Raw genomic sequence first — 22,702 nt, 5'->3', positions numbered from 1 at the left:
TTGTTTAGTGTCTAGGGCAAAGGCTTTGAAATGTTCCTGGACCCAAAAGGATTACTTGAGTTTATTTGATTCTTGGGACTCTACCCTATATCTGATGACTCAGAAATTTTGAGGGTGAGATTCAGCCATCTTGATTTTAACAAGTCTTCTATGTGATCCTGATGCTAAGAATTGAGAACCACTGCTCTAAGATTATTAACCAAATGTTTCAACATATAGGAACTGTTTACTCCCATTTCACTTTTTAAAAATTTCCTTTATTTTGTTTTTATTATAGCATGTTTGCTTAATTTACACCAAACAGAAAATAAACTGGGTCTTTTTTTGATCCAAATATTGATGTTTTAAAGGTTGTACACAATATGTGTCAAAAAGAACATATAAAAATACCTTTTTAGAAGCATCTATAAGAAAGAAAATACAAAGTTTAACTCCACAACTCTCTTCTTTGCTAGAACTGCAACTACTGCTACAGTTTTAAATAGAATTTTTGTTGTTTATACATCCAGGAAAATCTAAAAAAAATTAAACATGCATATAAATGATTGCATAGCAGAACATGAACATTAACTGCAAACAGTAAAGAAATGAAAGTTTAAAATAGTATAAATATACAAAGGTTCTAGAATCAATCCTTTAAACACATTCCACAATAGTGTTTAAAAACCATCTTTTTATCTTTACAGGCAAGGCCTGGATTTCTAAAACAAAATTGAAAAAAAATTCTCTAAAAGGGATCATTTCCCTACAATATTTCTTTCTTGTATCTGCAAGCAAGCATTCTGAGATTTTAAAAGATGCTACCATTTATTTTGAAATGAGACTGGACATTTCAAGTCATGTTTTTTGCCTCCAAACGATCTTTCAGAGCTACTAGAAATTATAAGTAGTTGAGGGTATTAACTCCTCATTTTTAGTTAGGTACTACAATGATAATCAAGAACTCAAGAGATGTGGCTCTTCCTTTAATCCTGTTTTCCAAAATTATTTAAAATTTCATGGCACCACAGAATCACCTAGGATGGGAGTGTTGCATTTCAACTTGCCTCACAGTAAATAAACTGAAATGTGAACAGCAAGCTTCCCTCATAAGCAAGTAGTCAGATGTTGATACAAATGCACATGCTCAGTGCTATAAGCATCAAAATTCAGTTCCTTTACCCTATACATACACACAAACAATTTACACTGAAACAGTTTACTTCTAACAGCAGTAAGAAAACTAAGCAACAATGGTCAACATCACTCCTTACATTTTAGAATAACTACTAAGAACATATTTTCCTCCTTAAAATTATTTCTGCCATCATTGACCTGCTCAAATTTCCAGGGGAGCTTTTCTGATGTATTAATGTTCTAAATATTCATAGCAACCAGAAAAAACACATCACTGCCCAAGACAGTGGGGTTAACTACTCCACACCACATCCTATTATCTGAACCTACCCACCTTGAAAGAATTAAAGGTCCACCCTGAACCTAAATATTTCTGAGCAGTCAGTGTTGTACTGTGGCTACAACTTCACTTTTGTATCATTCTATCTTATTAGCAAACTACATTTCTAAGTTAACAGTTCTACCAAATATGGATATGAAACTTTATTTCTAATAAGACAATGTTGCAAATTATGGTCAACCAACATCTTTTCACCAAATACTTCAAGCATAAAAAATGAGACTCTTTACAAAAATATACAGAGACACCACATATTGGTAGCTGCCCATAACATTAAACAAACTGGACTCTTAATAGTGTCTTCTCAACAGCATATCATTTTAATATAACCATTGCCTAGTACAGGGAAAACTAACAAGTGTTTTTTAAGCATCATTGCAACATTGTAATCCTGATAATTTAAGTACACCAAACTATGAGTAAATGAATGATACATGCATAAAAATTATCATGGTTTGGGCCAGGGATTTAGCTCAGTGGTTTCACCACCTGCTGCGCAAGGACAAGGACCCAAGTTCAATCCCTGGTACCAAAACAAAAAAACAAACAAAAAAATTATCATGGTTTATACTATCAGTGGCCACTGGATTTAGGACTAGTCCAAGACCTTGATCTAGATTTTGACCTAGACCTACACTGTGATCTTGACTTGAGAAGATTTGGATGTAGGTGGTTCTTTTTTCCTTTATTCTTTTTCATATCTTGAGCCAGACTTATAATATGTTTTGGAATCTGTTTTAGAGGTGCCTCTAGTTTTGGTGTGAGATGCAGACCTAGAATGTGATTTAGCCTTAATATCTTTCTTGGGCTGGGACTTGGACCATGATCTTGAATTGGATTTAGATCTTGAAAAAGATCGATTTTGGTGTTTGAATCTATCATTGTTGGAATGGCTTCTGCTACGCCGTGGTCTTCCAGTCGGTGTAATGTTTCTAGGACTATAAGATCTTCTACAGATGTAATCCAAAGCCCGACTTCTTGATCTCCTTTCATAACTCCGGCTTCTAGAACACCTGTATCTGTCATAATCATTGTAACATAAAGAACTGTACGCATTCCTTCTTTCCTTGGGTTTCATTTGATTTGGTGTTTTCCGATCCCCCTGTGCAAACTGTATTTCAGTCTGATGTCCACAAATCCATTTTCTGTCCAAATTATGTAAAACATCTTCAGCGTCACAAACATCCTCAAATTGAACATAAGCAAATCCTCTTGGACGACGAATGTAGAAATCGAGTGGAACATACACATCAACTGTGGGACCACAGCTGCCAAATTCACGCCGTGAATCTTCAGACCTAGTGTCATCGGCCACAGCCTGACGAACAGAGACATGTTGGGGTCGGGGGCCTGGGTAGCGGGACGTGGCGGAGGCGCCAGTCTCGGTCTGGAGCACTAACGGCCTCGGCAAGCCGTCTGCGACTACAGTGGCGGCATCTCAGACACACAACCCTCCATTTTACTTTAAATATGCTTTACCAATTGTTTGAAAAATGTAAAAAAAAGAAATTGTTACAAATTAATCAGTACTAAAACCCTACCCTCTGTAGATACTAATGGCTGTACCAGCTGTAAAATTAGAAAGATCCCTATTGGCTATTTAAAAAAATAGTTGCAAAATAAAACCTTCAGGTACATTATGCTCTCACCGTAAGAAAAATATGCCTTATTTTATTGTTGCTAAATTCTGAACTTTAGTATAAGGAAAAAAGAAATAATTGGGTTCTAGAAATTTGTGACTGAAAGCAAGTGAAACTGTTCCTTGAAATTTCTTGCTTACATAAAAATCTGCTTTAGTGCTGACATTGGTAGATTCTCATGGGTTTTTCTATCTTAGATTATTTTTATTTTAAGGAAGATTGATATTTTAAGCTTTCAATGGACAGAAGACTTTTTTTCTTAAAGGACAAATTATAATATTTGTCCTAAAGACAAATTTAGGATTGATACTTTTTTACTGTCTTGACTCTTTGGACAAAATTAAGTATGTATATAAATTATGAATATTCTTTTTCACCTATGGCAATTTTCTAGCTCTTCATTTACAAAGAGAATATTTGAAAGTCATTAGGAAGTCTATAAACAAAAGCAAAATAGACCTAAGGTATATAGATATTACATATGGACCTCAAATAAATAGAAGGTTTCTCTTTGAAAAGCAAAGATTGTTTCAGTTAATTGCAACTCTAGGACAATAACAATAAATGATATTATTTTATTTTTTGGTTGCATGTAATTTTGCGATAATGGGTGTTTTCCTCATACTGCCTTATTTGTAGTATAAAATTTTACTCTGTATTGATCTTAATCAGGGAGAATATGGGCTTTATTAAATTACCTTCCATCCTACTTCCAAATTCTCTTACATTGATTGCACCAGGAGCACATGCAGCTGCATACTTAATTCTGAATCGTGAAGAATGATGCTGTTCTATTGACCGTTTTTCTATCTTCTGTGAGAAAAGGACTAATACAGTACCTTAAATAGAACTGTTTCCATGGCAATGGACAGTCAGCTTTTGACTTTGAGTGTCTTAAAAAAAGAAATTTAAAAAAGCATTTTCATGGTCTAAAATAGCAATATGGCAAAAGTAAGGTATGAGAATATTTCCTGTCAATTACTGCATGACTGATTAAGCTAGCAAAACATCTTTTTCTACGTAGCACTTTGAGTATTTTGAAATGATACACAATTCTTTCTCTTAATGATAATTATTATCTTCAGATTAATAGAAAACTTGAGAAACTGAGATATAAGCTTAAGATTGGGGCTCATGGCTGAGAGAAAAGAATTGCCTACCTCTGGTTGTAATTTTATTCTTATGAAGAATAAAAATGCTGCCTAAATTATGGGTCATTCTTGATTACATTTAAACAAAATTATCTTTGGTACACTGAAAGCAATGACAAGATTAAAACTATAACCTTAATAAGTACCATTTTTTTTCTGATTCCTACAATTTGGGGTCTACAGATGGCTTATCCTACTTAAAAAGACTCTGCCAAAAAATCTGCCTTCGTGTTTGATTCCTCTTCCATCCTTACCTTTTCTGTAAGAAGCAGATCCCATTGAGTCCAGCTGCTAGGCCCCCTCAACCTCAGTCAAGGTCAGTGAGGATGATGTACATTAGAAGCTAGGAAGTTAAGATCACGCTATTATTTGTATCTGTCTTTGCCCTTATCCTTTGCCTTTCTATAGTTGTTTACTTGGGTTTTGTTGATTAACCTTATCTCAGAAGAGGGTTTATTTCTAGTTGAATCAGCATTCATCTTTAAAGTGTTATTAGTAAATGCTTAATATTCAGCATTAAGCTGTTGGTGAGGGAATTAGTTAAAGAAATTATCACATGTACAGTGTAATACTGGGCAACTTTTTGGATACAGATCTAGGTATAGAAGTAGATAAATGGCCATCATAGATTGGGTGGAAAAATCTGGGTTTTTTTTAAGTATATGAAGTTTTTCATTTTCAATTTTAAAAAGATAAGATACAAAAGGATGATTTCAGAATTAACAATATCTTTAGAGGGTGGGATTACAGATTATTTTTACCATCTACTTTATTGTCATTTTTTGTTTTTAATATTATCTAGTCTATAAAAACTTTAAAAGCTATTACTATTTTGAAATAATAGAGTAGGACAAGTAATTTAACTAATGAATAGTGCAGAGTGCAAATTCAAGTGAGATGATAAATTAATGATGCATTGAGATAAAGCAATGCCCATAGGTTTTTAATAGATTTCCATAGTAGCTGTGGGTAAATCACCAATACAATAATAATGCGTGCATAAGTGGCTAATGAGGACTTATGAGAAGACATTAAAATATATATAATTTGGAAATGAATGAAGATAATTACTCTATGTAGCATTCTTTTATGTTGTCATGTCAGTTGTTCTAGGTTTTCTCTACCTGATATACTTACTAACACTTTCTCAGAAAATTGGTTTTAAATTCAAAAGATAGCTACAATTTTATCTTCTACATTTTTTTTTTTAACCTGAGGATTGGACACAGGGCCTTGTGCATGTTAGGCAAGCTTCTACCACTGAGGTATAGTCCCAGCCCTTGTTTTTGTTTTAAATTTTGTTTTGAGACAGGGTCTCATTAGGTCACCTTAGGCTCAAACTTGTACTCCTTCACTCTCAGCTGCCCAAGTAGCTGGGATTATAGGCATGTGCCATTGTGCCTGACTTGTTCTACTTTTCTAGTATATAGTAAATAATAAGACAACTATAAATTTCAGAATCTCATCAAATACACAATTTGAACATTATTTGTTAATTTAGAAATTTTAGCTATTGAGGCCTAAAGAAGAAAAAGATGGTTATTCTATAAATGTTAATTGTATAAATGTTATAATGTTAATTTTAGCTAGTTATTTAGTTAATATGTACAAATATTGTAGGTTTTTTGAAGAATAAAGTGTCCAAAATCTGGCCTAGCTCTTAGAGATAAAATAATGCAAATGTAATTATAAGCTGCCTAAACTAACTTTGCTTTTATTTTTATTATGGTCAAAGCTTTGATTTAAGGAAGACAAATATTTATCTATAGAGTATTATTTGTAGTGAACTGTATATCATAATTGAAGCAGTTTCTAACTTTAAGGTAGTTTTTCATTCCTTTCACTTTGACAAACTTTGTCAAATTAACTTTTTAAAATAAGAATAGTTAAGTTTCTCATAATTAAATATTCTTGAATCTAGTATATTGGGATGAAAGGGCTGCTTTACACTTCCGTTTTGTTTTAATAAGAGACACATAAGGGCCAAGGGTTTAGCTCAGTGTTTCTGCCGCCTGCCCCCGCAAGTGCAAGGACCTGAGTTCAATCCCCAGTACCAAAAAAAAGAGAGAGAGATACATAAGTGATGTGGTGGTAAAATGCAGCATGACAGTTTGTTCCAAGTTATATGAGAATCATTTTAGCAAAAGAGTGCATTTTGTGTTTGCTTATGAGCAGTTTTGAAAATGAGAAACACTAAGAGAATTCAGTAAACTGCATCCAGCAGATCTGAACTTCCCCAAAGCCACACACATATCAAACATCTGCCCTCTGCCTTATTTTACCACTGTCCACACATATCTAGCATTACATCTTTCCATCCAATTTCAGATCATCCGCCTTCCTCTACTTTATAACTAGTAAAGCTGTACCCCTCTCAACACCCACTTCTATAAATAACCTTCAGGTCTCTTTTCAAGGTAAAGTACCATTTAGTAATATTTATGTGGGTTTTTTTAAACAGCTTAACCTGTGTGAAACTATGGTAGCAGTTTTAGTAAGTTCCTTAAAAAAAGAAAGTATAACTGATAGAGTTTTGTTGTTTTTAGTGTTGTGCCCTTTCCTTCCTTTGTCCCAAAAGCCCTGTGGTTTTTATTGCATGATTTCGCATAGTATATGATTTTTGTTTTAGGGGCACACGTATATGTTGTAGCAAAATGACTGCAATTTAAAAGATTATTTTCATTTTTTACTTGGATTTTAGCTAATTCATTGAAATAATACAATTTAGTAAGTGTATTAACTATAGATGTGATCAATAAAGCATAAGAATTCAGTGGTTTTCTCTTGTTAAAATTAAATCATGTGGGCAATAGATGGCTTTGAAGTTTGTTACTTGTGAGCACTATCTAGAAATGTCATGAACTTGTCACCTAAGTGCATAATTAAAAGCATTATTGATTATTATGAGGTAAATAAAATTTTGCTTAGGGGGAATTATGGATAAAATATAAAATTATATTATGATCGCTAGCAATTTTTTAACAACTTACATATATATGCTTAAAAATATCTTTGAAGGATAGACTCTGCCATGTTAACAATGGGTTATTTTTGTACGTTGAGTTTATAAAGGATTCTTGCTCATTAAATATTTGTACTCTATTTTCCACCTTGGAGAAGTGTTATTTTTATACTCAGAAAGAAAGAAAAAAATACAGAGAAGAGAGGGAAGGGACACACAAATAAATGAGTTTTAGGGGAATATAATACTAACAATAATTTATTTCTTAAGAAAACATAATCTAGAATAAAGGGAAATTACTAAACCTTACCAGAAATGGTATTATCTAAAAGTTGAATGTATGGCTACTCTTTATTTTGTGCTCATTATATTGTTAATACACTAGGTTTTCTCTTCATACCTTATTTCATTTTATCCATATAATAATCTTACGAAGTTCAGACACCATCACTACTTCATGAAAGAATAAATTGAGGTTTAAAGAGATGAAATATTTACCTACTCTTTAGATGCTCCACTAGTGCTATAACAGTTTATTACTTTCCTTTTTATCTGGAAGAATGAATTTTTTAAATATTTAATTCTTTTTTTATTTGTAATATGAAAAACAGCCACCTATTCTTTAAATTAGAAAAGGTACATATTACCTGGAGAAATTGCCAGTTTTTGTGAAGATATCATTGTCTTATAAGCTTGTGGAATATTGCTACTCAAGACTTATGAATCTATATTTTTTGTCTAAGAAATAATACTTCAGTATTTGTTAATGAAATTAAGCTAGTGGCTCTGTTCCATACAGTATTATATGAAACTTTCATGTTTTTTTGCTAAGGAATCAAATAAAAATACAAAGGAATTTTATATCTATCTGCTATATGGAATACAAAGCCTTGATGTATTAAAAATATCTAAAACATTTGCCAACTAAATTTTGTTGATTAAATCATGTTATCCAAATTATTATTTTTAAATTATTTTATTCACATTGTAGATGAGTAACTTAACTTTGCTTTAGTAAGTTCACTTCTGCTCTTGGTCGTAGAGCAAAATTGATTAGTCTTTTAAGTCCTGTAGAAACTGTCATTGGACTAGTTTTATTTGTTTGGAAATGTACTTTTTCATGTGTAACTTAGGAAATGGTTGTCTTTAATGGTTGTCATATTGAATTTAATTTTTCCTTACCACTTATATAACTAATTTTAACTAATTTTTCCTTACCACTCATATAACTATACTGAAAAATTTCAAAGTTGCTTGGAGCATAATATACTTATCTCAGAAAATTGATAATTTGGGGGTGCAACTAGAGAAACTAAAAGCTTAGCTTTAGAAAGTAGAATTAACCTTTGAAGGACTAACAGTAAAAACTCAGAAGGCTCTGAAGCTTTAGCCTTTGCCTATTTGGATGATTCTTTCTGGAGCCGTGTACCCATGCTTAGAGGAGGCCGAAGCAGAGGAGGAGCAAGGTCTTCAAGAGCCCAGGGCAGCAGCCAGCCATTTGAGTGAGGCATCTTGACCTACCAGACCTACCAGGCAACCTGTATACCCTGATAGTTGTAAACAACAGCTGGCACAATGAGGATCACATAGTTCTTTTAGAAGTGAAAAATGTCCTGTCTATGGAGGTTTCATTCTAGAGAAGCCACAGTATTTGAAGCCTGTTAGGATTGTATGGAGTCCTTAACAAAGGTTATGGAAAGTTAAAGGTCAATGTATAGAGACCAAGTAATCTTTAATGCTGCTACTAAAATTCTGTAATACATATCTTAATAGAATTATTTGAGGGCAACAAATCCATGCAATGAATTTGTGAGGACTTTGAAAAATAATTTGTAGTAACAGATTATAAAGATTATTGATCTTATTAATATTATCTAAGATTGCCTTTAACATTTACATAAAATTTCTTAATTATAATCTCTGGATTTAAGGAAAAACTAGAGGAAGAAGAAAATCATTAAGCACCATAAATCCTGGAGATAAATAGATTTTTAAATTTTTAGGGTGTGGTATATTTTCTTGACTGGATCATCTATAAAGAATATAAAACACTGGGCCGGGGATTTAGCTCAGTGGTTCCGCCGCCTGCCTTGCAAGCGCAAGGACCCGAGTTCGATCCCCAGTACCAAAAAAAAAAAAGAATATAAAACACTGAAAAGAATCAAATATATTCAAAATTAAAGTTATTCTGTTATTTTCAAATAAGTTATGTATCTATGATATAGATTTTTTAATGTTTTACCAAAAATCCAGAACCTATCATAATCAATTTTTTATATATTAAGTAAAATGGTTTTTTAAAAATCAATAAAGTATGTTTTAAACTAGTAAAAGTAATGAGGAAAAAATTTTAGAATGTTTTATTTTGTTTCTAAAAATTTTCTGCCAGCCTTTAGAGTCTCTCATATAGTGTTCTGTGTGATAATCAAATGTTAATGCGAAAAGGGCCTTAGGAATTGTCTTTCTCCAATTTTCCAAATGAGAATACAATATTGATGCCCCATAAACTAATCATGGTTTCTTAGTGGTCAACAAGGGTAAAGAACTCCAGAGTTTTAGTATCTTTTCCATTATATCACCTTACCTCTAGCGTTCAGTCACATAGCATTCTGTTTATCAGTCTGAATGTCTATGCCTAATTTCACCAACTAGTTTGTAAATCCCTTTAGACAGCTTTTATAATTTATAATGGTTTTAAAAGAGCTACTGGGCAAGTGGAATACTGTAGTTCAGTGATAGAATGCTTGCTTAGCCCTGTTGGATTCCCCAGTACTGGAAGGAAGGGAGAGAGGAAGGCAGGCAGGCAGGTGGCCAGCTATTATATGTTACTTAGAATGAAGAATTAAGTTTGTTCATACTGATTGATTAATTTCTTTGTTGAAAATGTGTTTTTAAATTAGAATGCCTACTACAATGCTCTGGTACCCATTAAATGTACCTTTAGTGCTTAAAAATTAGTAATGTTTAGATCACATGAACAGTCTTATTCAATTTAACTAAAAACCTATGGATTAAGAATACAAATATTAAAGGCTTAAGTATAGGCTAAAGGGAATAGAACCTATTATCCTTAGTTAAAATAGAATGACACAGGACCTAAAAGTACTTGAAATGGCATCTATATGCAAGCCAATCTGGAAAATAGAAGGAGCTATCAGTAGAATGCTAAATTAAAGTCTTTGTAATTATTAGAAGATAATTACTTTAATAAGTCTTAATTATAGCATAATTTCAGTTTCTATCAAAACTATACTCAGAATTTTGTTGACAAAACAGAAATTCAAAATCAGTAGATGTTGTGAAATATTCATGTGTGTGTATGTGTGTTTGTATTTTAGGACTGGGATATGAGTCCAGGATGCCAAAACAATTTCCAAGTTGATTGTTATTCAAAAATAGTTACTAATATTATTACATGTATAATAGGCTCAATAATATGAAACCTATAAGCAAGTCATTAATCAGCATGTATTGACAACCTGATCTAAATTAGTCATTATATAAGACTGAACGCTAACCAGATTATAAAATGATACCAGTGTTATAAATGGGGACCCACAAGAGGGAAAAACTAACTTGGGGATTTATAGCCAAACCTGATGATTTAGCAACATTGTAATAAATGTCAAGCAAGGAGGCCATTCTACAAAGAAATTGAAGAACAAAGGAACTAAAGCCCTGGAATACAAAGGAATATTCGGGAGTCACCAGATTATAGTAGCTGAAGTACTCATTTTTCCAATTTGGGAAACAAAAGTTGTAAAGCCAAGTTAGGGGCCAAAATGTTGGAATCGTACCTTCTTGTTGCTATCCCTAACCTCCATAGCTGGGAATATGATAGGATAAACTAGGGTAGTGGTGGTAGAAATAGAAAGCATATTAGAGTCATTGATAAGTGGCAAGATTACCTAATATGGAGTTGTTATTAAATGTTAGAGTATTATATGCATAATAGTTTAGTTCTTCAAATACAAACTAAAATAATTAAATAAGGACTCTGACCAGTACTTTCATATCCTTGAAACTCATATCCTTGAAACTCATGTCCTTCTACATCCCTGCCTTATAAATATGTATCCCTGGATTATTAAAATCAACAAATCCATAGTACCTCGTTGTGTTGGTTTCTTTTATGCCATTTTGTGTCATTCATCCATCCAGTCATTCATTTCAGACTTCTCTGAGCCATCCTAAATTTCCGTCACTACTTTAGTACTCTCATATTCAGTCATTGAGTTCTATTTATTTATTCTGTCTCCTAAGTAGCTGTTGACATAACTCTTCCTAAATCCATACCCCTTAGTTAACTCATATCTTCCCTTTCTTAGATTATTATAGTAGGTTTTATTCCTCCAGCCTCCCCTTCACCATTCAGTTTTCTGATACCAGAAATATTTTCTTGAAAGACAAATATCATTTTATTATTGTCTATTGTTTATGTGTCATCAAAGCTCTTAGTATGGCATTTACAAATCTTACCTTTGTCTCTAGTCTTTATTTCCTGAGAAAATTTTATGGGTCATAGAGAACAACTTATAGTTCTTCAAATGTGTCAGGCCTTTCTGTTTTCCATTCCTTTTGCCTGATATGTTATATCAAGATTTTCCTTCCGTCGGTAGCCTGAAAAATTTCCACTCTTTCTAAAGATATAGCTTACGTAGAAGTCTTTTTTGGTCCATACTCTCGCAGGCAGTTGGGCATTCCTATTTTAGTTACCTCTGTTAGACCTCCCAACATGTATTGTAATTGTGTATCCATATTTATTTACTTGGTGTTTCCTTGAGGTCAGCACTTTTGTTTTATTTACCTTTCAATTTCTAGAACTTGGTCCAGTGTTTTCTAGATTATGAGTTTATCTGACTTTGTTTAGCCTACTGCAACAAAAATCACGTATTTCTCATGTTTCTGGTAGTCTAGAAGTCTTAGATCAAGTGCCAGCAAATTTGGTATCTAATGACAACTGCTTCTTGGTTCACAGAGAGCTGTCTTCTCATTGTGTCCTCAACATTGAAGGAAGGAACCTGAGCTCCCTGAGGTCTCTATTTAAGGGTGTTAATCAGGCTGAGGTAGGATAATTGCCATCAGTTTGAGGCCAGCCTGGGCTACATAGTGAGTTCAAGGCCAGTCTGAACTACATAGCGAGAGCCTGACTCAAAAATCCGAAAAAAGGATTCATGGCATTCACAAGAGTTCATCCTTATACATAATCATCTTCCATTGGCCCCACCTCCTAATCATATTGATGGTTAGGATAGGATTTCAGTATATGGATGGGGGGAGGGTACAAACATTCAGTCTGTAACAGAGCTTTAAAAAATTCATTGAATGAATTAATACTTTTTAATAAAAGCTGCAGTGTTTAATTTTAATTTGAATAAAAGTTTATTCATAGCACATTTATTCTTCTTGTATTGAAACTTTATAGTAAATATTCCATGTTGTAAATGCCTATTACATGTCATGTACTTTTCTAGGCATCTTTTAAAAATTATTTTGAGAAATTTCAAACTGCACAGAAGCAGAAAGAATAGTGTGATGAACTTACATAGACTCGTCACCACATTCAATATTGGCAAGATTTTACCACTCTTACTTCATTAGTCCCATGTTGTTGTTGTTGTTGTTGCTGAAATAATTTAAATCTCAAAACTAATTTCCTTTTACTTCTGCATGCAGTGGTGTACAGTGGTGGTGAACCTGTGGCATTCATGCTGCAGCTGGCTGTTTGTTATCATTGAAAGCTCTAAAAGGTTCACCATTACTGCTGTAGTATGTATTAAAATATAAGGACACATTTTTTGTATAACTATAATCCCAGTATCATGCCTAACAAAATAAGCGTTAATTGTTTAATATCATCTAATATCTACATCTTATTCAATTTACAACCATTGTTTAATGTGTTTTTAGAGCTGACTTTCTGAGTTAGATCCACCATTTACATTCAGTAGTTGTGTCTTTTAAGTCTCTCTTGGAGAAATAACCCATAACCCATGTCTTTAATTACTTGAAAACACTGAGTTAGTTGCCCGGCTGTTTCATAATTTTTCCATTCTCCCTCGTGTTGACATTTAACTTGTTCCTGTAATCCCAGTATATCCTGTTAATTTAAAATTCAAGCTGAAGCCTTAATTCGATACATAGTCAAGTTACAAGTATATAGACATTTTCCTTATCTTTTTTATGGCTTTTTAAATAGAAATAGAGTCTTACATATGGGATTGCTGAGTCAAAGAATAAATGCATTGAGTGATTTTGCTAACCATTTCCAAATTCCTATCCCTGGGGATTGTGTGGTTTTGCATTCCCACAGTTTTTGAGAACACCTCTTCTCCTATACCGTGTCAAGAAGTATGCTGCCTAACTTGGATTTTTGCCAGTATCTTGTGTAAAATAAGATATCCGCTCTTCAAATTTTATGAGTAATTTCTTCTAATTGCTTATTCTTTGTCTGTTTTTCTATTGGACTGTTATGGGGTTTTTTTCCCCTCTTGATTTTTATGATCTCTTCACATTTAATTGAGGTTATCAGTCATTGTCTGTGATAAATTGTAAGTATTTCCTATCTGACTTTGTTTTTGGTGCTTTATACCATGTAAAAGTTTTTTTTAATTGTGTATATGTAGTTGAATTATAAATTTTTATCATTCCTGGATTTTGAGTCATAATTAGGATGATTCCATTGGTTTCTGAGTCTGTTCATGTGCCAGTATAACTTAATTATAGTTATAATATGTTCTACATGTTGCTTTTTACAGAATTTTCTTAATCACTCATGTTTTCTGATTGACTTTACAAATAAGAAATAAATACTTCTACAGAAAATTTAAGACTTTGATATAAAAATAGGAAATGCATAAAAAAAATTTTGTTTTGTTTTTTTAAGACAGGATCTTATGATGTAGTCCAGACTGGCCTTGAACTCTCAGCAATTCTCCTGCCTCAGCCTCCCAAGTGTTGGGATTATAGGACTGAGCCAGCACACCCAGCTAAATACAGAAAATTTTTTGCAAGTGACTGAATAGTTTGTAAGGATGTATAACTAAAGGAAAAGAGACATTTATTTCAATCAGCAGTTCTCAGAATGGATTCTGTGGACCTGTGTCTGGCACCTTAAGCACAAATTAAAGGAATTATCACACTATAACAGTAGTTCTTGTTTTTCTTAACCTTCAGCATGCACAATTTTTAAAAAATGCCAGTTTTACTGAATGGTGTACTTAATGAAACAGTAAAAATTATACATTTAATTATCTCTCTACCACTGAATGCTTATCATTTTAATAATCTGTGTTTGAAAATGGAGAATATGCATAAACTTCTGCTTGTGAGAAGGAAAAGCACTCAAGCAATTGAGTTGTGAGCTAGTTGCTTTTATAAACTAATTACTTCCTATTGATCATTTTTACAAGAAAGAAAATAACTGGCCATTCAGACTTGGAAATTTTGGCAACATTTTCACAAAAATGAATAAAGGGAGCCTGTCACTTCAAGGAAAATAACTAAAGGTATCAACAACAACATTTCAGCATTTGGGAGAAAATAATTTTGGAAGATCAGTACCTTTTACCATGAGCATGGCCACATCGGGATAGACTTTTCTGATGTGATGTGATATTGAAATTTTAATATTGTATTAAAAGTATCAACATTTGAAAAACCTGCAGAGCTTAGTGAACCAGTATTTTCTAAATAATAAGTGGTTAATATTATAAAGTCTTGTATGGATAAAGCAATTCATTCAAAGGACAAAATAAACCAATTGATATTAATGTAATAGAATAAAAACTTTATCAGTGAGGTTTCAGATTCCACATTACAACACATTTCTAATGGATACCATTTGTCAAGTCAAAGAATGTTCAGAATTATCTGAAAAGGCTACTAAAATACCCTTTTCCAGCTACATATTTTTGTGAGGCCAGATTTTCTCTTGAAGTCCACTCATCTTTGAATACTTAACTGTTTCTACTACAAAGAGTACTGCTGATCATTTCTACAACATACTAAGGTTGAAATGGTCAAAGATGAACAAAGTACTGTCCCAGCCTAAAAGAAACCAGCTTAGTTTGGAGAGAGGAGATAAATTGCTGGACTACAGTTGATGAATACAGTACATTTGAGTAGAAATATTTTGAGATTTCAAATTAAAAATTGAAATTCATATGCATTGTCAAGGCTAAATCCTATTAGTAAACAGGGTTTTTGTGATGTTTCTCAAGTGACTTTACACAGGATTGCAGGTGTTTCAGGAAAGACTTGATAGCCTTGGTTTTAAAACCTCAGTTAAAGAGAAATCCACTCCTGAAGTCTCAGATTCTAAGAATAAGATGATTCCCAGGATGGTGAATTTGAGTACTCTGTAAGGTGTCATTGAACTTCTGACACACTCTGCAGTGCCTGGCTGGGCTCCTGATGCTTAGTAGTCCTTGAAACACTGGTTCCAAGCAAGAGGACAGATGTTGGTATGATTTGGATGATTGTCACCTTTGGTGTTACTGCTGTTTTCTATTTCCTGATCTTTTCTTACCAAGTGACTATGGATCTCAGCTTTTATAACATGAAAATATCAATAAATGTTTTAAATTTAGCATGGGAAAACTCACAATATTCTAAAATAGTCTTTTGGATTTTTGTTCTAAGAATGGTAAGAATAGCTATATCAGAATTCTAGGTACTAATTGACATTTACAGTTGAGTTTTTTGCAAAATCACCAGTCTATCATGATTAGTTTAGTTCAGAATCTGTCCTTTTCTTCTTTAGGGTTAGAGAGTTTGTATAGCAGTTTTCTTGATATCACTGATTTCTACAAAAAAAATACTACCTGAAATTGTCTGCCAAGGAAACATGGCATTAGCATTATTTCATAGCATAGAGCTACCTGCCCATCCTTGCTCTTTTTGTAGTGTTTCTGCCAAAATGGCACACTGATATTCATTATTTTTATTGACAATTACAATTGGGTTTATTTTGTTTACAATTAAAAATTTTGTTTGGAGCATATGGTTCATAGTTAAGACAATACTATATTAAAAGTGTTGAAGCTATTAAGTGAACTATTTTCTAAGGATATCTTTAAAAACTGAGATTAGGAAGCTCTGTGGAGTGAGATTTCATTTCACTCTGCCCAAATTTCCTTAGGTTAAGCAGAGTTTTTAAAAAAATCTCTTCTTTCTTTGTAAAATTACACATTTTACTATTTATAGTCTTTTCTCCTATGGAGGTAAATACATTAACAGCTTTTACATCTAAATGGATAGAAATGCATGGTTTTTGCATTCCATATTCTAATAAACTGAAGAAAAGATGAGTGAAAATTAAATCTGATGACTTATTGTAAAGCATTTAGAAGCTTAAAATGCAGCAGTTAATTTTCATTGGCAGTCAAGCTTTTAGGAAGCAAATAATTTGCTGATTACTACTAAAGATACATAATTTTTAAGAGTTTCTAACTTCCAAGTATCTTAATTTTCTATTGAGATTAATTTATATAAAGTGTTCTAGTCAATTGCTTAGCTGTTGAGTGTCAAAATAAGTAATTTTCTGAATATAATTCAACTTCAGTGTTTTGTTTTCCAACAGATAATTACTTAATAGTGATCATCTCAACTGATTAATTCCAAGTAAAACTTCTTTTAGCTGTAATAAGGTATCTGAAAACAGAAACTTTCCTAGTGGTGGTATGTGTTAAAATCACAATACTGGTAAAATAATCTCTTAGAATACATATCACTGACACATAGAAGTATGGATTTCTAGTTTGTTTTTTATTGAAATGATGGGATTTTATGGGATAAAATTAGGCAACTTCTAGAATATTGTTGTCTTAATATACTTGGAAACCAATCACAAAGTTACTACTGTTTAAAACTTCTTAAATTCTTTTATGCTTCTTTTTACTTTTTAACATTAGAGTCAACATTTTCACTGATCAAACAACCCTTGAATTTTTTGTGCTCATGTTTATCTCTTCTAGTTTGGGTTTTTGTTGGGAGAGCTTGTTAACATTGGGAAAAACAGGCAGAAGAAAAATTAAAATGTTATTTTATATTATCCTTTGCATTTTTTTACATTTGTGTTATCTTTTCAAAGCCTCTGAAGAAGAAAAGCTATGCCCCAAAGTTGACATTATTCTTAGTTGTGATGGAAAATATTCCTCAGCATGAGGCAAATTCCTGTGATTGATAAGGGGCTAAGAAAAGATGACTTGAAGACTTAGTTTGGTAAAAAGTAATTATTGAATTTGGCTACTTAATGCAGAGTTCTATGATAAAAAGTCAAGCATAAATCAGGTGGGGCAGTGCATGCCTATAATCCAAGCACTCTGGGAGGGTGAGGCAGGAGGATTATAAATTTGAGTCTAAACTGGGCAACTTAATGAGACCCTGTCTCAAAATAAAAATTACATAGGCCTCAGTCCAGAGGTCTGGATCGAATTGCCAGCGTGCGCGCGCGCACACGCGCACACACACACACACACACACACACACACACACGAGTCAAAGGTAACCCTGTGAGTCTGAACCAGGGCTACTGCTGTGTGAGGTGATTTTATAATCTATAGAGGAAAGTGGGAGCACCAGGTGGTGTGTAGTAAAAGATTAGTTTAACATATAATTTCAAGGTACAAATATTGAATCCAGATGGTATCGCAGAATGCCTCATAGCCAGACAGGGCAGAGGAGAGCTGGCTCATGGCTACAAACGAAAGCTTCAGAAGTTGCGTGGTGTGCTCATTTTTTTATCTCAAGCCCTTATTTCCCCTCACCTGCTCCACCATCCTCTTCCAATATTGTGTCACTTATTTCAGGGGCATTTTGTTTGTGTAAAGATGAAAGTCATGGAAGACAATGCTCATTTTAAATAATGAATATTTATGAGGAAAGGAATGTGCGAACATCTAGGAAGAGTGTAAAAAGTGAGTGAACGAGTAGGTTGAGTGGTTCGTGTAAAAGCTGAGTAAGGGGAGAACTGCCCGGAAAGAGGTACACCTAGTTGTGCAGAAATGAGAAGGCTGGAAGTCTCAGCTGTGATGTGAAGAGTGTGCTTACATAAAAAGCATAAAGCAGAATGGTGGTTCCCAAAGGCTGTGGTAAGGGGAAATGGGTTGTTGCTATTCAGTGGGTTTAAAATTTTAGTTATGCAAGATGAAAAAATTGTAGAGATCTGTGTATGATATAGTGCTTACAGGTAACAATAGTGTACTGCACACTTATTTAAGAAGGTATGTATCTCATGTGGTTTTATAGAAAAGGGGAGGGAGAGGGAGAAAGGAGGGAGAGAGAAGGAAGGAAAGGAAAGGAAGAAAAAGAGAAAAAGAAAAGAAAGAAAAGCAGACAGGCAGGCAGACAGGTCTGATAATTTTCTGGAGACTGTAATATGAACGGAAATTGAGACAAGCATTTTCTGGCTGGTTGTTTTTTCCTCTCCTGATTTGGCCCTATCTATGTTTACTCTTGATTTGGAAGAGTGCATTTTTGCAATTACAAAAAATGTTTGGTTCTGGGATTGAGTCGGTGTAACCATGAAAGCTAATAACTCTTCAGAGCAACCATTTACTGTTTCAAAAAATATAAAAATATCTAATTATGTGACCAAAAAAAATAAGCTCAAAGATGCGCCTAGAGCAACACTGTGCAGTAGAACTCTTCGGTGGTAGATTAAGACCTTAGTACTGTCCTGTATAGTAGCTGTGGCCACATATGCCTGTTGAGCCATGCTGAGTCATGGCTTAGTCTGATCGCAACACACTCGTGTTAGGCAACACAAGCCTATGGACTTCAGAAAAGTTCACTAGCATATGAACAAAGTGGAACCCAGTCCTTAGGCATTTTGGATTTGAAAGAAAAGCTGAGGAAAGGTATCATGGTTTGACTAGAATTTCAGCCCATGATTTTAATATAAATCTTTTAGATTTTGTGCTGCACTATTTCTTTTGTGTTTTCTCTTACTAAAATCATACCACAATAGAAAGTGGGTGGCAAAAATTTTTCTGTAGTAAAATGAGTTTAGAGAATTTATGAGCTGCTTTGGTCATTTTAAAATTGTTTTTTACCTTTATATAAATATACAAGACAGCCAATTGTGGCAATAGTAGGGTCCTCACTAGAAAAGTCATTCTTTACAAAGAAGTAGGAATCAGACTGACCATTTCAAAAGTAATGCCATTTAAAAAATACAACTGAGAAAGTATAAATGATAATATAACTTTAAAATGACATTACTTTCTTGTGTGTTCAGTGAATACAGTTCCCTTAGGCAGGCCACATGGCCTCTGACCTGGACTCTTACCATCCCAGACTATTACTATAGCTTCCCAACTGGATTTCCTCTCAGGTCCACATGCTACATTACTTCCAGAACTGTATTATTAAAAACACAGATCTGAGCCGGGGATTTAGCTCAGTGGCACCGCACCTGCCTGGCAAGTGCAAGGTCCTGAGTTCGATTCCCAGTACCAAAAAAAAAAACACCACAGATCTGATCCACATCTCTGCTTAAGAACAATTACTACAAATTAGCATATAATGAAGGTATCAAGCATATTTTTAGATGTCAGTTTTCACTTTTGGAATTAGAGGTTAAGTGGACATTTTTTCAGCTAATGAAGCATTAAAACATTTGTTAATATATTGGCAGTATACAACAAGAAATTTAAAAATATTTATTACCTAAACCTCAGTAAATTTGCAGTCTTTTCAGAGGTGGATGGATCTAGGGTGTGTGATGCTGGTATTAAGGGTATGTGATTTTTAAATCAGTCCACTGATTGGTTTGGCATACTTCTGGGTGGAGGAGGCACCACCCAAAGGGCAGGTAGCCTGGAAGGGATAAAAGGGAGAGGCAGGCCACTGCTGCTGCTTCCTTGCTACTTGGTTGCTTTGCTGCCTTCCTACCTTCTGTCTGCCATGAACTGTTTTTCCTCTGTGATGCCCCTCTACCATGCTACTCTGCTTTGAAGCCAGCGAACTATGAGCTGAAACCTCTACAAATTGTGAGCTACAATAAACCTTTCCTCTTTTAACTTGGGATGTCTGGTATTTTGTCTCAGCAACAAGAAAAGTAGGGCAGGCAAAAAATATGCTTCAAATCTCTATACAAAGATGACCATCACCAGCTGGGCATGGTGGCACACACCTGTAATCCCAGCACTCAGAAGGCTGAGGCAGGAGGATCACTGTGAGTTTGAGGCCAGCCTGGGCTACATAGTGAGTTGAAGGTCAGCCTGAATTACATAATAAGACCCTGTCTCAAAAAAAATAAATACATAAGTGTTCATCATCACATTATAACAGTGAAAACTGTACATAACTTAAATGGAAATGACTAAGTAAATGATAATTGCTAAAATGATGTCTCCCCACATCACTTTGTGTATGCATCTGCCCTGGTGTATATCATAGGTTATAGTTGTGTACATTTCTGCCATTTGCCTACCTATCACACTGCAAAAAATTTATGTTTGCTAACTAAATACATATTGACACAAATGAAATTGTTTCAATTTCTCAGCAACTGGTTAAAACTAAGAGTTGTTATGTTCATCTAAATGTGGTAGCTTATAATTCCATTTATAATGAAAATGTATTTCAGATTTAAAAATCTCCTGTTCCAGAAAATATTTTTGTAGTCAAAACAATTTCAAACATTTAATGGTATATTTGGTTAGTAAATGTATCAACTCATAATTTTTTAAAACAAATCTCCCTATAGACATTTTTCTCCACATACCTACAATTTTTCCTCAGAATCAGTTTTTTTAATGCGTTTTTCACTTGAAATGATCACTTGAAATTGTTTTCCATTAAGTTATATGGAGAGTGTTTGAAATTATATTTTCTGTAACTTACAGAGGGAATCAAAGGGGAGAAATCTATTAATCTTTTTAAAATTCTTTTTTCCAGATAAATATAAAGTATGTTGAAATAGGCAAGAAACACCAATATTAGAAATTCTGAGTTAATCTATTTCACATGAAGTCTTCTAGGATCCTTGACCAGTTGGTTAAGACCTAATTGTCATCACTTTAAAATAGGATCTAGATAACTAGTTCTTTGTGAAACATAAGTTTAAAGTTATCTAAAAATTGATCAAGAGCCTATGCTAGGCTCATGAAGGTCGGGATCATGTCTGTTTTCCTTACCTTGTATCCAGTCTGCCATAGACTGATACACTCTTTCAGTCAGATTGCATTACTTTCACATAACTCTTGTACATAGTCCTGAAAGAATCTTGCTATCCAGCTGAGTACTTTCAGCTCTTTGTAGGCAGAACTTATACATCAGGGTACTCACAGGCTGCATACCAACATCTATTTTTGCTGGTTGGAATATTCGTCTAATCAGCTACACTAAGGAGAAGAGATATGCAAAAGATACTGCCATTTTCGGATAAGGAACTACTTTGGCTAATTTTCTCATCTTAGAAGTTTCCTCAAGAGGGTTGGGTGGCACCTAGAGCTTAATGCATCCTTTCCAATAGACATGTGTTCCAGTGTTCCTCAGTTTTCCTACTCAGTCTGTATAAATTTTGTAAATTATGGCATAGTCCATATTTTATTTTATTTTATGGCTGTAGAAGCCTTTCCTTTTCAATATGTTAAAATATTACTCTTATTATATAAAATCAAGTGCCCATTTTCTCTATCTCTTCTCTTGGCTGGGGATTTAAAGTATAAGAACCTTCTTCTAACTGTCACTGCTACTAAATATACCTGTCGGGAAGAATTGTGGTACTCTATAACTGGAATGCTCATGGTTTATATATAGTGATGCTTAAATAAAAATGGTAAAATATTTTTTAATTTTAAAAATTTAATAGTTTTAAAACAAATAATCTAGCATTCAGGCATATCATTTGACAATGATTAATACTAATAGAATAGCAAGTGAAACAATTAGAATTACTGTACAGTATTATTAAATTAATCTCTACCTTGCTGTTTTATACTTTTTATAACATTTAAGAACCTTTTATTAATATTCTTATTGCTGGGCTGGGGATTTAGCTCAGTGGTGCCGCCACCTGCCTCTCAAGCATTAAGGTCCTGAGTTCAATCCCCTGTACAAAAAAAAACCCTCTTATTGCTCTTTTATTAAGAAAAACCCATTGCTTTTGAAAGCTGATGTAATCCTTTTTTCAGTTTAACCTTTCATTTAGCTTTAAAATTAATGTCTAACAGTATACTACTGTATTATCAGATTATTTTATTATAAAAATTAATGGTTTTCATTCATGTTAAGTATTGGTAAAAATTTATGGTGATACAGAATATTACTGAGGGAAATGATATTTTCAGGAGCCTTACCATGCACCAGCACTGTGTTAGGAGTTTGTTCCATTATCTCATCCATGAAATGGGCAATAGACTTTCTTTGATCTGGACCCAAAACTTACTTTGTTTATACATAGTTCTATTTATTCTACTTGCTTATTTTAGTGTCTTAGCAATAATGTGCCTCATTTAACTTTTCTTGGAAAGTCATCATTAAT

The 22,702-nt window shown here is 33.5% G+C and overlaps 1 protein-coding gene and 1 pseudogene across 2 annotated transcripts in view; one reads left to right on the top strand and one right to left on the bottom strand.

Moving 5' to 3' along the window:
- Window positions 1-22,702, top strand: part of Sesn3 (sestrin 3) — a 68,733-nt gene that overhangs the window by 18,374 nt on the left and 27,657 nt on the right. The window lies entirely within an intron of this gene.
- Window positions 2,024-21,965, bottom strand: LOC106008347 (uncharacterized; annotated as a pseudogene).

The sequence above is a fragment of the Heterocephalus glaber genome, unplaced genomic scaffold (genome assembly GCF_053883595.1).
Source record: "Heterocephalus glaber isolate CG9 unplaced genomic scaffold, H.glaber_assembly_v1.0 deba00001429, whole genome shotgun sequence".
NCBI lineage: Eukaryota > Metazoa > Chordata > Mammalia > Rodentia > Bathyergidae > Heterocephalus > Heterocephalus glaber.
Note: the sequence above shows the minus strand (reverse complement) of the source record. Positions and strands in the feature narration are given on the sequence as shown.